General features: G+C 49.0%; 1 pseudogene; it reads left to right on the forward strand.

The window, feature by feature from the left end:
- The first annotated feature begins 1,127 nt into the window (after window positions 1-1,127).
- LOC146757080 (class I histocompatibility antigen, F10 alpha chain-like) lies at window positions 1,128-11,149 on the forward strand (annotated as a pseudogene).
- Window positions 11,150-14,253: the final 3,104 nt, after the last annotated feature.

Raw genomic sequence — 14,253 nt, forward strand, 5'->3', positions numbered from 1 at the left:
CCCCCACACGTAGCGATCCTCCACCTTTGCGTTGGTCTGGAGTCATTAGAGACATGATATTGGAGGGACCGTGTCAAGCTGTGTTTCAGCTCGCTTGCCCGCTGATAGACGATCAGCAGGGAGCTGCTCGGTGGGAAGTGCATCATTGGAAATTGTTACAGCAGGCTGGTAAGACTGTGACTGACTATGGGAAACGATCTGAAGCTTCTAAGCAAATCATTCAATGGATTTTCACTGAGGATACTCATATGACACTAGACACTTCTAATCTTGTGCGGTTGTTACTAACACCACCAGAATACGTTGTTGGTCTCATCTCAAGGCAGAAAATAGCATCCAGCCTTTATAGTAACTGTGTTTGTGTGTTTCTTTCCTAGTGGAATTGCTTTGTAACTTGCGGTGTTATAAATAATATTAGTAATGGTTTGACATAGTGTGTGATTTTCAGTGTTACCAATGCAGTCTCAAGAATTAGAATTTTAGGCATTATCCATAGATCAAATGTGTGTTAAAGAAAGGATTTGATGTAATCAGTGCTGTAATCTATGGGAATAGCTCTTTTAGTATGTTAGTACTGCTCACTCATGATGTTATTAGCCTATTAATTAGCTTTTCTTAATTTGCAAAGACAAAACCTGGAAAGGAATCCCAGGCAAAGGGATGACCCTGTATCGTAGAATGGATACGTCTCTTACACCCAACTAATTGGGATTTTAAAAATATGACCATGCATCACTTGAGACAAAAGTGCATACTAATAGAACTAAATTTGATAGTTTATTCTGTTTTCCAGGCAGCTGTTCCACTTGGGCTCTGTATCACGCACTGGCCATGCGGATATGGTGTACAACTGGAAGAAATCCTTCGGACCCTGAATGCAGGAGAGAATCTGTGATGGGTGAGAGAGGAAAGGTGCACTTTGAAGCAGGGAAGGCCCTGCTGGCACCGCCTGTCGCAACCACCACCAACACGGTTTGCTGTTTCTCAAGGGTCAATAAGTAATAATGCCCCTAGTGATACTCCAGCACATTTGTCCTCTAAAACTGGTTCTATCTGACATGCAACTTCATAAAGTTCAATTATCAATTATTAGCTCAAAGGCATGGTTATGAGCATCCTAAAAGCATTTGTTGCACAATAGTTAGTGGCCATTAAAAATCAATATATCAGAGTATATGAAAGTTGAAGACTTTTCCTAACTAGTTACATGTGAACACAATGGGACCCTCATGGATTTATTTCCAGGTTGCAGAAACTTAGGTTGCAGAGCAAACGTGTTTGTTCTTTTTAGTAGGTTTAACAGTAATGTTGTTATGCTGTGTTTGACTTGTCTCTTTTTTCACATCTAGAGTATTGTCAATCGAGGCCTTGATTGAGTTATAATGGTTATGTTATTAATATAAGTAGTGTTGTTATTCTATAGGCAGTAGCTTGCTAATTAATAAAAAAGGGGGGGTCGCCGCGCTCCGACCCCGCAGAGCTCCACTCCATGCGGTACTTGGAAATAGGGATGACGGATTCCGGCCCCGAGCAGCCCTGGTTCTTTGAAGTGGGGTACGTGGATGGCGAAATCTTCGTGCACTACAACAGCTCTGGTCGGAGCTACGTGCCCTGCACCGAGTGGATGAAGGCACCTGGAGCTGTGGATCCTGAGTACTGGGACAGGAACACCCAGAGAGCACTGAGCAATGAGCAGAATAGCCGCGTGAGCCTGGTCAATGCGGCACGGCGCCACAAGCAGAGCGGCGGTGAGCACAGCTGGCACCGCGGCTCCATGCTGTGGGATGGGGCTCCATGGTGCATTGCCGCCCGCACCCCCCAGGGCTGGTCCTGCCCGGCGGCACCGTCCCGGGGCTGCCCGTCACAGCCCCACCGAGCTCGACCCTGGGGGACCCCAACCCCATCCCCAGTACAGTGGGTCCCCTGGAGCTGGAGGGGCCCATCAACCCCTGCCTGGCTGTGTTTCAGGGTCTCACACATGGCAGCGGATGTTGGGCTGTGACATCCTCGAGGACGGCACCACCCGGGGCTATCATCAGTATGGCTATGATGGGAGAGACTTCATTGCCTTCGACAAAGACACGATGATGTTTACTGCAGCGGTTCCAGAGGCAGTTCCTACCAAGAGAGCGTGGGAGGAACCTGGTTATGCTGAGAGACGGAAACATTACCTGGAGCAAACCTGTGTGCAGTGGCTGCAGAGACATGTAGAGAACGGGAAGGCAGAGCTGGGGAGGACAGGTGAGGGGGGGCCTGCGGTGTGAGACTGCAGGTGGGGCGGGGGCTCAGCGTGGGGAGCTCAGCCCGGCCCTCACTGCCGCCCACCTTCAGAGCAACCCGAAGTGTGAGTGTGGGGGAAGAAGGCCGACGGGATCCTGACCTTGTCCTGCCACGCTCACGGCTTCTACCCACAGCCTATCGCCGTCAGTTGGATGAAGGACAGCATGGTGCTGGGCCAGGACACCCACTCGGGGGGCATCGTGCCCAACAGCTACGGCACCTACCACACCTTGGTCACCATCGACACGGTGCCTGGGGACGGGGACAAGTACCAGTGCTGCGTGGAGCACGCCAGCCTGCCCCAACCCAGCCTCTACTCATAGGGTGAGTGAGGGGATGTGGGGCTGGGGGGCTCTGGGCTGCCCCTTCCCCTGCTGACAGCTCTGCCTTCCCCCAGAGCGGTCACAGTCCAGCCTGGTGCCCAACGTGGTGGGGGTGGTTGTCGCCGTTGTGGCCATTGCCATCATGGCTGGCGTTGGATTCATCATCTACAGACGCCATGCAGGTAAAAGTGGAGGGGTGTAGGAGGACAGTGGGGGCTGTGGGGGGATTTGAGGCTCCCTCAGGAGCCCTCAGCCTGGCTGTGATGTGAACCTGTGCTGATGCATCTCTCTGTCTGCAGGGAAGAAGGAGAAAGGCTACAACACGGCACCCAGTGAGTGATGAGGGCAGCGCTGTCCCCCACCTCTGCCCAGTGCCAGGGCAGCATTGAGGTCCCCGATTTCTCCCAGGGTTCCCCTTCCTGGTGCTCAAAGCTGCTCCATGCCCCACAGCATGAACAGGGCTGGGGCTCATGGCTGTGAGAGTCCTTCCTTGTTTTCTGGCTCCCAGCTTGCTTCCTGAGGTGTTTCTTGTGAGAAGACTCTCAATGATTTATTGAAGTGGCAAGTAATGGGTGCTACCGTGTGACAATCAATATCACTTTTTGGGTATTTGAATATTTGAAAGCACCTTCCTTCAGAGCTGTTTGCCTCCAGAAGAGTGCTCAGGACTGTTTATGAGTGGAAGATCTGGCCCGGGACTAAATAGCTCCAGCTTGGTGTGGGAAAACTGGGTAATGAAGCCATCGTGCCCTGTGAAAAACAGGATGTGGATGGGTATCCCTGCTCCCTCTTATCTGCTGGCAAGGCTCAGAAGATGGGAACAAAGGAATTTCTGCTAAGATCCCAGAGCCAGAAGCTTCCATTCCAAGGAGTGCTGACTCAACTACTTTGGATTCGAGCTGTCACTCCAAAGAGAGCTGACTTGACCACTTTGGACATATAAATAAGTTGGTGCTACCATTGGAAATTGTCATCGTGGTCACCATTAACAGAACAACGCCTGACGACCCACCACGACTGAAGACCAATGACTGAACTACAAACCTCGATGGATCCATGGTGGTGAATATCTCCCTCTTGCTTCCTACAGAGACTCCTTGCTTCTATTTCATATTTTTACTGCATTCCCTTCCCCATCACCCTACACCATAATAGCGTCCGTCCTCCCCTTCCCCATCTCCCTGATAAAGTCTTGTAATAAACTGGTCGGACCAATGTTTGAACCGTTGTTTCTTAATCCCGCACCAGGTATACGTATATCAAAGAACCTTGCCTCCCTCCTACAAACTGGGCTGAGACAATGGCTCTTCTTACCTTACAGGCCAGGAAGGTGGAACCAGCAACTCGAGCACAGCTGCGGTGTGGGGCTGGGGGTTGGAAGGGGTCCCTGTGCTCCTTGTGCTCCTTGTGGTGCTGCACCAGGGCTGGGCTGGGACTCTGCAGGGAGCTGAGGGTTGGGATGTGAACGTGGCCCTATGGGACACCATCTCTTCTTCTTCACACAGGAAGTAACCAAACCGTCTGAGTGCTGTGCTTCAGCCTGCAAGGGGCCAACTGGCCACACGAGCATTTGGGGTCGGTGATGAACACAGCCCCATCCCCTCTACCTCTCACATCTCCCTCTGCTTCCTATGCTGTTATGCTTTTCCTGTGCTGCTTCTTGTGAAATAAAGTGTTGGGCTGTTCTGTGCTCAGCCTGCCTGCATTCTGCTCTGTGCCGTGCTTGGTTTTGGGGTGGATGAGGGGACCTCCCCTCATCCCTCCTCCCCCCACCCCACACTCTTTGCCCATTGCTCCATTTCACACTGCTGCTCTCCTCCTCCCCTTTGCACTCCCTGTGCTGTCTGCAACGCTTTGGCATGAAGACGTGACTGGAAAGTTCATCCAGTATTGGGCTGAGCTGTGCTTCCCCCCCATAACCCACAGTGCTGCCACAGCCACATTCTGAGGGCAGACACCCAGCTTCCATAACCAACCATGCACTGAGGCTGAGCTGCCCACCCCCCACATCCCAACCTGCTCCTCTATAAAACATCTCCACTTTATTCCATACAAATCCCAGAGCATCCCACTCTTCCCATCCTGCAGCGGGGAGCGGAGACAGCCACAGCTCCCCATGTCCCATCGCATCCCACTCCAGCTGCCCTGTGGTCCTCAGTGCTGCAGCAGCCGGCTGTAGGGTCCACCGCGGGTCCTCAGTTCGGTGGGTGTCCCCATCTCAGCCATGGTGTCATGCTCTGGCACCACAACATGGTCTGCCTTCTCCAGCATCCGGGGTTGATGGCGGATGAGCAGCATTGACTGGTCCCCCCTGTTGGGCATTGGGTAGGTTTGTGGCGTGGCATTAAGCTGGTACATTCGGTGTTACACACTGTGTGTGAGTCCCGTCCGTTCCCGTGTGCGGAGGCACGGTACTTTCACACAGCAGCCTTGATTTGTCACCGGATTGGGAGGCAACAGCCTTCATGTCAGAAATGTGGACAAATGCTTCTGTTCCTGGATAGTCCCCCAGTGGTGGACATTCAGAACGATTCTGCACAGCCAATATGTTTTTGTCTTCTTATTTGGTTATGGAGTGTGACATTATAATGCACACTGGACAGAACTGGATTGCCACGAAGATTCTGTACAATAGTGTTACATTGAACTTGGAGAAGTTGTAACTCCATTGTGTACTGTGCTGTTATCTTGAACTTGAATGCACCGTTCTCTACAAGTTGACTAAGTGTTGCCATACAGCATTTCACAATTTTTAGGCAGATTGCTGTTGTGTGCTTTCAGGTTTGTAGTCACTGCAGCTGCATCTCTTCGGTATGTTATTATGACAGTTTCATTGTTTTTCGCATATGTTTAATGATTGATTCATTTGCGGAATAGCCTTAAATGTGCAAATCACCTTTGGGGTAACAGGGAGTACGTGGGGGAACCTTTACAGGGGCTGGAGATGATAAAGAGGGGGGAGATGTTGGGTATTGGGCAGGTGGTGCCTGCGTGCACCAGGGCTGGAGTCATGGAGGTCACGGGTATCTGATAGGGGCGGTCACCTGTACCACTATATAGGGTTTGTGGCGCGGCATTAAACTGGTACTTTCAGCGTTACACACTGTGTGTTCTGGTTAGCATTTGGGCTGCTGTGCTAACAGATGTGTCTGGGCTTATCTTGTTTTAAAATGGAAGGGCTTGTAAGGAGCAGAGGGATGTGAGGTATTTCTAGTCCGCTTCATGCTCCCAATTCCAGAACCCTTCCAATTGTGAGGAAACAGAAGTGCTGAGCTGTGTGCGTGTTCCACGGTGCAGAGTCCAGTGACAGTTGGTGCCCGGTGTCTGGGCTGAGCAGCATTGAGGTCTTTAGGAACGTAGGAGTCTGCCAATCCGTTGTGAAGGTACTAAAGGTAAAAAGGCAGCATTTCTATCAGTATTGGAGGAGGGAAGGGAACTTTGTCCTTAAGTGCTGTTTTTGTTCCCTTTGTCATGCAGTCAATCCAGCAACTAACTTGAGAACCCGAAAAAAAAAAATTTCCTCGAAAATTCACTAGTGTCTGTGTGAGTAAAAGGTTCCAACTTTTATTGACTATCGGAAATGCTTAGCTCAGAAATGTGCAGCACTTTAATGAAAGAGTTCTGAATCACTTGAATTTGATCTTCTGTCTGGCCTGGTTGCAGGTTTTACTGCATTTGGTACCTTAAAAAATACAACAACAAAACAAATCTAAAATATCAAAATATTTGATTTTTACATCAGAAAAGAAAAAAAAAAATGAACCAACCCAAACCCTTGTTGTGGCTGAGCAGATCGTGCTGCAGCTCCATGCAGTGCTGAGTTACAGTATACAGGCACATGTGTGTGGATTTGTGTATTGATACGCACTGGCATGCTTTTGCTGTACAGGTAATAAAGACGGAGGATGGTTTTTGTGGATTCTTCAAAGGTGAAGAATCCTTGAAGACCAGAAATTCCAACTTACAGAATTTGACATAGGCAAAGTGAGGAGGAAAATTCTTCCTAACCTGTTATAATTAATTAATTCACGGATTCAGTGTTGGTTCGGCCTACAGGAGAAGTGAACTGCAAAGCTTTGAAGATCACTGTATTTGCTGAGGTTGTCCAGGTGGTTGAGCTTGAAGACCTGCAGCGGTCAGACAAATGTGTTGGGGTTACTCACTGCTGTCACTCGTGATGTTGAAGGAGGGGCTCCATTGGAGGGCTTGCAGCCGTGCAGCCCAGGGACTCCGTGCTGAGTCAGGGTGATGTTACTAGAGTTTGACCAGTGTTGAGGAGGGCAATGTTTTGAAACAACTGCTCCTGAGAGACTGATTGAATGAAGAGAACAAAGCTGGGAAGACGGGTGGGCATTCCTCATTCTTTTCTGCTTGTTGGTGTTTTGCTTAGGGTTCCTTTTCAAAAGAAGATTTCACTGATCAAGACTGTAGAAGACTTTCAGTCCAAGGAAGCACGAGCCAGCTCTTTGAGAAGCACAGGAAGAGCTGCACAGAGATCCCCGAGACCAGAACTGCTTCTGTGCGCTGGTCCAGCATGTCGATTAAAGGAAATGATTGCTATTTCTACTTCTATTCCACTTGTAAAAAGGTCTGCTTGGGTTTTTTCCTTCATTTTTTCTTTCTTTCAGTTCTGAAGTTAAGAGGAATGGGTAGAATAAGTAGAAGTATTACTGGTCTTCAGCAAACTTCATAACTAATTGCATTGTACAATAGAGCAACTCGCTAAAAATGAGCTCAAAGCATGGCCAGTTCTCAGGCTGTACTATTTCATTTTCCTCTCTTGGTTTCCATTGGGTTACAGGGAGACAACTGTCCCTTCAGGCACTGTGAAGCCGCTTTGGGCAATGAAACCATCTGCACGCTGTGGAAGGAGGGCCGCTGCTTCAGGAATGTCTGCAGGTTCAGGCACATGGAGATCACTGTGAGTGTTGGCTCCTCAGAGTTTATCACCAAACCCACTTCTCATTTCTTTAGGTGGGCTGAATGTGCTTTTGCAGATTAGGTTCATTTGCTTTGAAATGATGATGGTTCCTACGGTTAAGAATAGGGGAGGAAGCAGAGGGAAGAGAGCTCAATGGCATTGGTATATCATAGCAGAATATTCTTGTAGTTGATACCAACAGTGTTCTATCAACAGATACTAAAGAACCACATCAATCAGACAAGCATTCTGCAAGGTGTGTTAGTTTAACCCCTTCTAAACTGGTGTCCTCACCCACAGAATGCTAGGAAAGCTCAGTGAGCCTGGTGCTCCCAGCCTGCGCACTCTTCAGAGTGGTGTTTGAGTGCTGCTTTGTGGCAGTCTGCTCACTGGCACCATCTGGAGCTCAGTCTCCCTTTGCAGATCTTAGGTCCACGTTACCATCAGCTCTTCTTCCTTTCTGTCTTCAGAAAAAACGCAGCATGATTTCCTGCTACTGGGAGAACCAGCCAGGAGGCTGCCAGAAATCCAACTGTGCCTTCCATCACACCAAGGGACGTTACCTCAATGGGGTTTTCTTTCCACCAAGCCAAAGTGAGTTTGTCTTTTTTAGGTACGAAAGATTAACTCTATTATTCACAGGTGGGTATAGTGTCATAAAGAACGCCAGGTAACGTTCACTTGTGTACTGATAGATAGGTTCAGAGCTGAACTTTGTGTGCTTCTGATACCTCAGTTTTATCTTGCATGCTCAGCTTCTCTCTGCTCCTGTGGCCTTTGCCTTGCAGGTTGTTCTCCTGCATTTAAGCTTTTACTGGGTGTCAGGGAGATGAATGTTGTGTAGGGGGGGATTTCTTTGTTCACAGAGAAGCCATTTGGATGGGCAAGTGGAGACTCAGCATTTATCTGTGTGGGTTTTCAGCCTTGCCTGCCATCTTTGTGCAGTGGATAATCTGATTGAATTCCTACCGCATAACTGAAGAGACTGATTTTCTCTTTGCTTGTACAGACCAGCTTTCTAAGGAGGGAGAAGAAACAAAAACACCTGTCCAGCAATCAGCTGAAGAAAACCATCTTGGATTGCAGATAATTTCCACTACAAAATCTGATGCTGATACAAAACAAGGTATTCCAGGATTAATCAGAAGCACTTGCCAATTAACTCCAAAGCAATTCATTGTACAAACACAACAGAACATAGGGTTGCTGAATGGAATCAGCTATTTCCATGATCTTGTTCCTACCTTGTAACTTCATGTGCCTTTCAGATTAGGAAGGTAAACTCCTTTGTTTACATCATTAGAGCAAGACGAGGCCACAGCATGGAGTTTAAGTGCCTGTATGTGCATCTTTTCAACCAGTGGTGAAAGCCACATTTGCTGATAGAGGAATCTAATGTCATATGGATGGGATAAAGTAAGGGATAAAGCCTACTTTTAATATCCAGAAGGATGAAAGGAGGGCAGCAGACAGACATCAGGTCCATGGTGCTCTTAGCTGTGGGGAGAGCTGACAGGGTTTGTTCTGCATGCTTCTGAGCAGGAGGCAGTTTGCAGAGCTGTGGTCCTCAGCGTGTGCCTCTGTCCCTCGGTCTCATTTACTGCTCTGTGTTCCCAGATGACAGTTTGAATGCTGGAATAAAAACACTTGGATCAGAAGGACCTTCAGGAGCTCCTGCTCATCGGCTCAAATCTCAGATTGTTCGTGTGCCTAAGAAGGAGAATGTGCGGACACTGGTCAGCACTGTGATGCTGCCTGCAAAGCAGGGTAATGATGAGTACCTTTGCTTCCATTTGGTGGCTCCTAAGTGGAATGGAGAAATTACAATTGGGACTTACCCTGAGTGCATTACAGTTGCAATATTATTTTGTGTCAGGGCTGTCAAAGTGGTGTCTTTTGGTTGTATTTGTTTTGGGTGGGAAATGGGCTCACAAGACAGTAATTCTGTTGGTTTCTGTCAAATAAGCACTTTGTTTTTCTTTGTTTTAGGGGAGGTGCCTGTGAGTCAACCGAATACTGCTGATAAACCTGGAAAACGGAAATCCTCTGTAGGTAAGGGCTGCTTGTGAGCTGCTGTTTGGCTGCCTCCACGTAAATGGGAGGGCACTGCTGAAGCAGGAGGGAGGAAAGTGTGTCATGGGTCTGTGATGACTCCAAGTGGCACACAAGTGTAGCAGCTGAAAGGTGAATTTGAGAACATACACTTGGAGAAACCAAAGTTTGTGGTTGACTTGTAAAAATCTTTCTCCAAAGGAATTATCTTAGGAATGTTGTTGTTTTCTCTCTGTAGCTGATGTCAGTGGCCTTCCGCTGAAGCGCAGCCTCGTAGAAAGGCTGGGGAAGAAGATCGAGGTTGACAGAGCACCAAGGAGAGGTAAATGGTCATCGGTGTTTGCTGCACAGATTCTCTAGGCTTTCTGCTTATTCTTTCTCAGGAGCGTTGTTGTTGGGAACACGTATATTCTGTAATATTATGACAAATCTGGAAACTTGAGCTCTCGTTGGAATTTCTTGTAATCCTTACGCTTCTCCTTTCTTGATGATGACAGAGAAGGGTGCCAAGCCAGCAGGGGAGATCTGGAAGAAGAGACGACTGGAAGAAGAGAAGCAAAAAGTAGAAGAGGTTCTTACTGAGAAGAGATCTAAGGATAAGCGCAAGAAGAAGAGAATTTTCCCTCCACCTGAGCCTGGTAACGTGAAACTGGAAGAGCCACCGCGTAAAATCAAGCGATTGGAAGAAATGCATATTAAAAGCTTAGAAGAAATCAAGCAGGAGAAAGCCCTGCGGATGCAGCAGATCGCAAAGCCAGCAGGTAACGAGGTGTTTCACTGTCTGCTCTGCTGAAGTGCTTCCCCTGTCAAGCAAATGGAGTTTGCTTAGAATTGCCTGGGCTGTTTCTTACCAAATGCAAAGGCAGGAAGTGCCAGGATGTCCATCCATGTGTTTTTCCATTGAATCCGTGGTGTCTGCCTGCTTCATTCTGGAGAATTCATTCGCTGTGAGGTTTTGTAATTCAGTTTCTCCTGTACTTTCTTTCTGCCATGTTTTTGGTGTGGCATGTTCTGTGTGTTGACACCAAGGTTATCTTCATCTTTGGCGTGTTGCTTGTTTTAATATGTAAATGTGTTTGTAAAGCATGGATTGAGTTTTTAACATGGGGGCCAACCTCTGTCAGAAAGGTCAGGGGGGTGAGTTATTCATTGGGCAGGTGAGAGAGGCTTTGTGAAGAGACAGCATGTGAAGGAGGGAAGAGCTTGGATACTGTATGGACTGCGAGATGTCGCCTCTCTCGTGTTCTTTGTTATTGAATGTGAGGAAATAAGCACATGGAGGAAACGCTGGCACTCAGGTTTCTTTCTATGCTTGCTGTTGACCAAGTGATTTTCTTTTTCCTTGTTTTAAAGCACCTGGAAGAGAAGAGGAAAAGACTGTGGAATGGAACAGGGCTGCTCCCAAAGCTGTCTCTGCACCCGCAGAGGTGAGTCCCTTCTGAAGATGGACACAGTGACACAATTTCTTCACATGTTCTCATGTCTCACTGCTCACCATGTGCCACCATCATGAGTGCATTCCTACCTTCCTGCCTTTGGTGAAGAGCTGCAGCCATGTTTCACAATCCTGGTACTTTCAATGGCTTTCCCAGACAGCTTTGCACTCCTCAAACTCAGAATTGATCTGATTGTATCTGGCAGTGAGGCAGTAACCCTGCTGGCACCAGGTACAACTTGTGAGGTTAACGTGGGAGCACTGGATACAAAAAGGTCACGATGGCTTCGTGTTCAATGAAATCAGACTGTGGGTGGATGTTGTGTAGGGGAACAGGAATGACTTTCTGTTGCTCAAATAGAATGTGGTATGTAACAGCTCTAGCACTGTGCTGATTTAAACGAGCACTGAAGAAGAGGAGCCTCCAGCTAAAAAAGCAGCTTTGGTAAGGAGGGGAAGAAGTGTCAGTGCTGTCCTCGTCAGGCTGATACTGAGATACAACTGCTGCAGAAAGTGTGGAGAACTGAAATGTTCTGCAGGTTTCCTTTCAAAGTAGTCACTGTGTGCAGGATGCTGGATGAATGGCAGTGTGTGCACAATGCTCTGCAGCCCTGTGATTCCTCTGTAGTGTGAAGGAATTTGTCCATTACTGCTGCATTGTTAAAAAGACCTGAGGTGCTCTGCAGCCTTCACGTGGTTGTTAACATCCTTCAGGAGCCCCTTAGCCCGCCTGTTGGGTTAAGGCTCAGCAGTGCTGAAGGAGAAGCGCTGCAGAGGAAGGATCTCCTGAGCAATCATTGACTTTGTCTTCCTTCTTCCCAGACTGCTGCTCCAGCCCTGCCGGAGGTCAGCCTGCTCACCAAGGCTGTAGAAGATGACACTGAAAAGTTCATCTCGGAAATCTCAGGAGGGGAAATGGAAGCAGAAATTGACTTGGACCTGGAGAAGGATGAGGATGATTTCCTTCGTGAACTTTCTGAGATGACTGACTGTTGAACTGCGTAGTAGTTATTATAGTATGTTAAAAAAAAAAACAAAAAACACAAACAAACAAACAAAAAACCAAAAAAACAACAAAACAACAACAACAAAAAAAAATCCTTTAATTTAATAAAAACCTTTTCTTTTTGGTTGGATACCCCAGGGTGATACTTTACTAAAGGAGGCTTCACAATAATGAGTCTTAAAGCACAGCTGAACTGGTAAAAGATTGGCAGACTGCATTCCATTGTCCTGAGTTTTCCTGCTGGTCAGAGTTGAGGCCCTGTGCATCCATTCCCTGATCCTGGTTGGCTCCTTTCAGCAGCAAGAGGACAAAGCAGTTCTGTGACAGCCCAGAAGGACGTCCATCTGTGTGCTGCAGTGCCTGGCAATTGATCTCCTGATTCAGTGACGCTCTGAAGGCTTCAACCTCAAGCTCCTTCCTTCCTCCTCCCTTGGCCATGCTCAGCGTTGGGTGCAGCTGGAAGCTTCTTCGGTGCTTCTCGGGCAGTCCCCATGTCTAGCCTGGAGTTCTGCCAGCTCTTGAGTATTTTTGGTGTATGCTTTTGTTTATGACTTGAATCCTTTAAGGCAACTTAATGACAATGTGGGGGTGGGAGGGAGCAGAATTATTCTTTTGTTTTGGACCAAATGTGCCACCAAGGCGGGGGGTGCTCCCTGCCTTCCAGTTATCAGCAGTGATGCAGCAGCAGTGTGAGAAGCGGGAGCTGCACGCCACTGCTGCGTTATTCCCTCCTTTCCCTTTTGCTGGATTTCCAGTGCTGTTTGCTGGCAGAGCTTGATGCTGTGCTGATGATTTCTGGAAGCCAACACGTGTGCGCTTCGCTTGTATCAGTTCAGAGTGCAGCCATCCCAGCCCTGCTGTGGGCACAGTGCAGCCCTGGCCCTGCTGGAGGACGCCGTGGTGACTCTGTGCTTCAGCAGGGTATTGAGTGGTTTTCTGCTGACTCTGGGTGGGACTGTGCCCATGTCGTGTCTGCCACTGTTACTGTAAATATTTTATCTTTTCCTTTTGTATTTGCCTTCTATTTAAGATATTGTATGAACGTAGTCAGGCTCCTCTGTTTATGCCGGCGGCTCTCAGCTGTGTTTTTAAATAAACCTGGCACAGGACAGCAGTGCTGTACGTCTGCCTGCAGCTCTTGGAGGGAGCAGGAGGGGAGCCAGGAGTGCTGCTCCAGCAACATCCTGGTGCTGCTGCCACCAGGGTTACTGCTGTGCTGCTGTTATGAGCTCCATGGAAGAGATGAGCTCCAGCACGGCCTCCTCACACTTATTTGGCTCTGAAGCCTTCAGTTGCTATTGGCCGTGGCACATTCCATGCAGTGTGAATCTCTCTAACAGATATAACTGTATCAGTGGAATTGTGGGGGCTGGGAGGGAGGACACAGTGCTGCTGAGAGCAGGGCCAGGCAGCCCAGCATGCTCAGCACCACAGCCAGGTGAGGCTGGCAGTTCAGTTACAGGTGTGTGTGCAGCTGGTCACCACTCAGCCTCCCCCATTGCAGCTCCCCGTGTCCCACAGTTCCCCCATCCCCGTTCTCCCGCTGTCCCATTGTCACCCTGCCACACCACTGCTGTGTGCACTAAACCTTTATTGCCCCCCGAAGAGGTCCTCATTGTACACCACCTGCGCCCGCTTGTCGCGGTGTGAGCCCTTGGCACTGTTCTTTACGGCTGTTGGGGCACAGGATGGGGGCAGGGACTCAGCACTGCTGGCACCCCCACACCGTCCCTGTGCCCCCCCAGTGCCCCCCAGCTCACCCAGGGATCCCCAGAGCCTGGTCAGCTGATTCCATCTTCTTGTAGGTGACAAAGGCACAGCTGTGGGGGGGTGAGGTCAGCACAGCTTCCACCCCATTCAGCACCACCCCACAACAGATGCACCCATACATCACTGACTCACCCACAGCTTTGCCCACGCCCCCTGCCCCTCTGCCCATCCTGCTCTCGCCTCCCCCGCTCCTCAGGCTCCGGCTCCTGCTCCCAGTTCAAGCGGCTGTCGTGCTCTCCCCTCTCAGGGGGGTCCCCACGTCCCCCACCAGCTTCAGGGTCCCGCAGGTGCTTGCTGGTGCAGACGAAGCTGGTTTGAAAAAATTGCGGGGGCGGAGGGGGGGTGAGCAAAATAAACACAGAGTGAGGGCACAAATATGGGGGAGAGAACAAAATAAAGGGATAGGAACCACAAATAATGAGGTGGGGGCAATAAAGAACTGTGGGGGGGGGGGGGATGGCACTCA

The sequence above is a fragment of the Coturnix japonica genome, chromosome 24 (genome assembly GCF_054131305.1).
Source record: "Coturnix japonica strain WE chromosome 24, WE-NBRP24, whole genome shotgun sequence".
NCBI classification, from domain to species: Eukaryota; Metazoa; Chordata; class Aves; order Galliformes; family Phasianidae; genus Coturnix; species Coturnix japonica.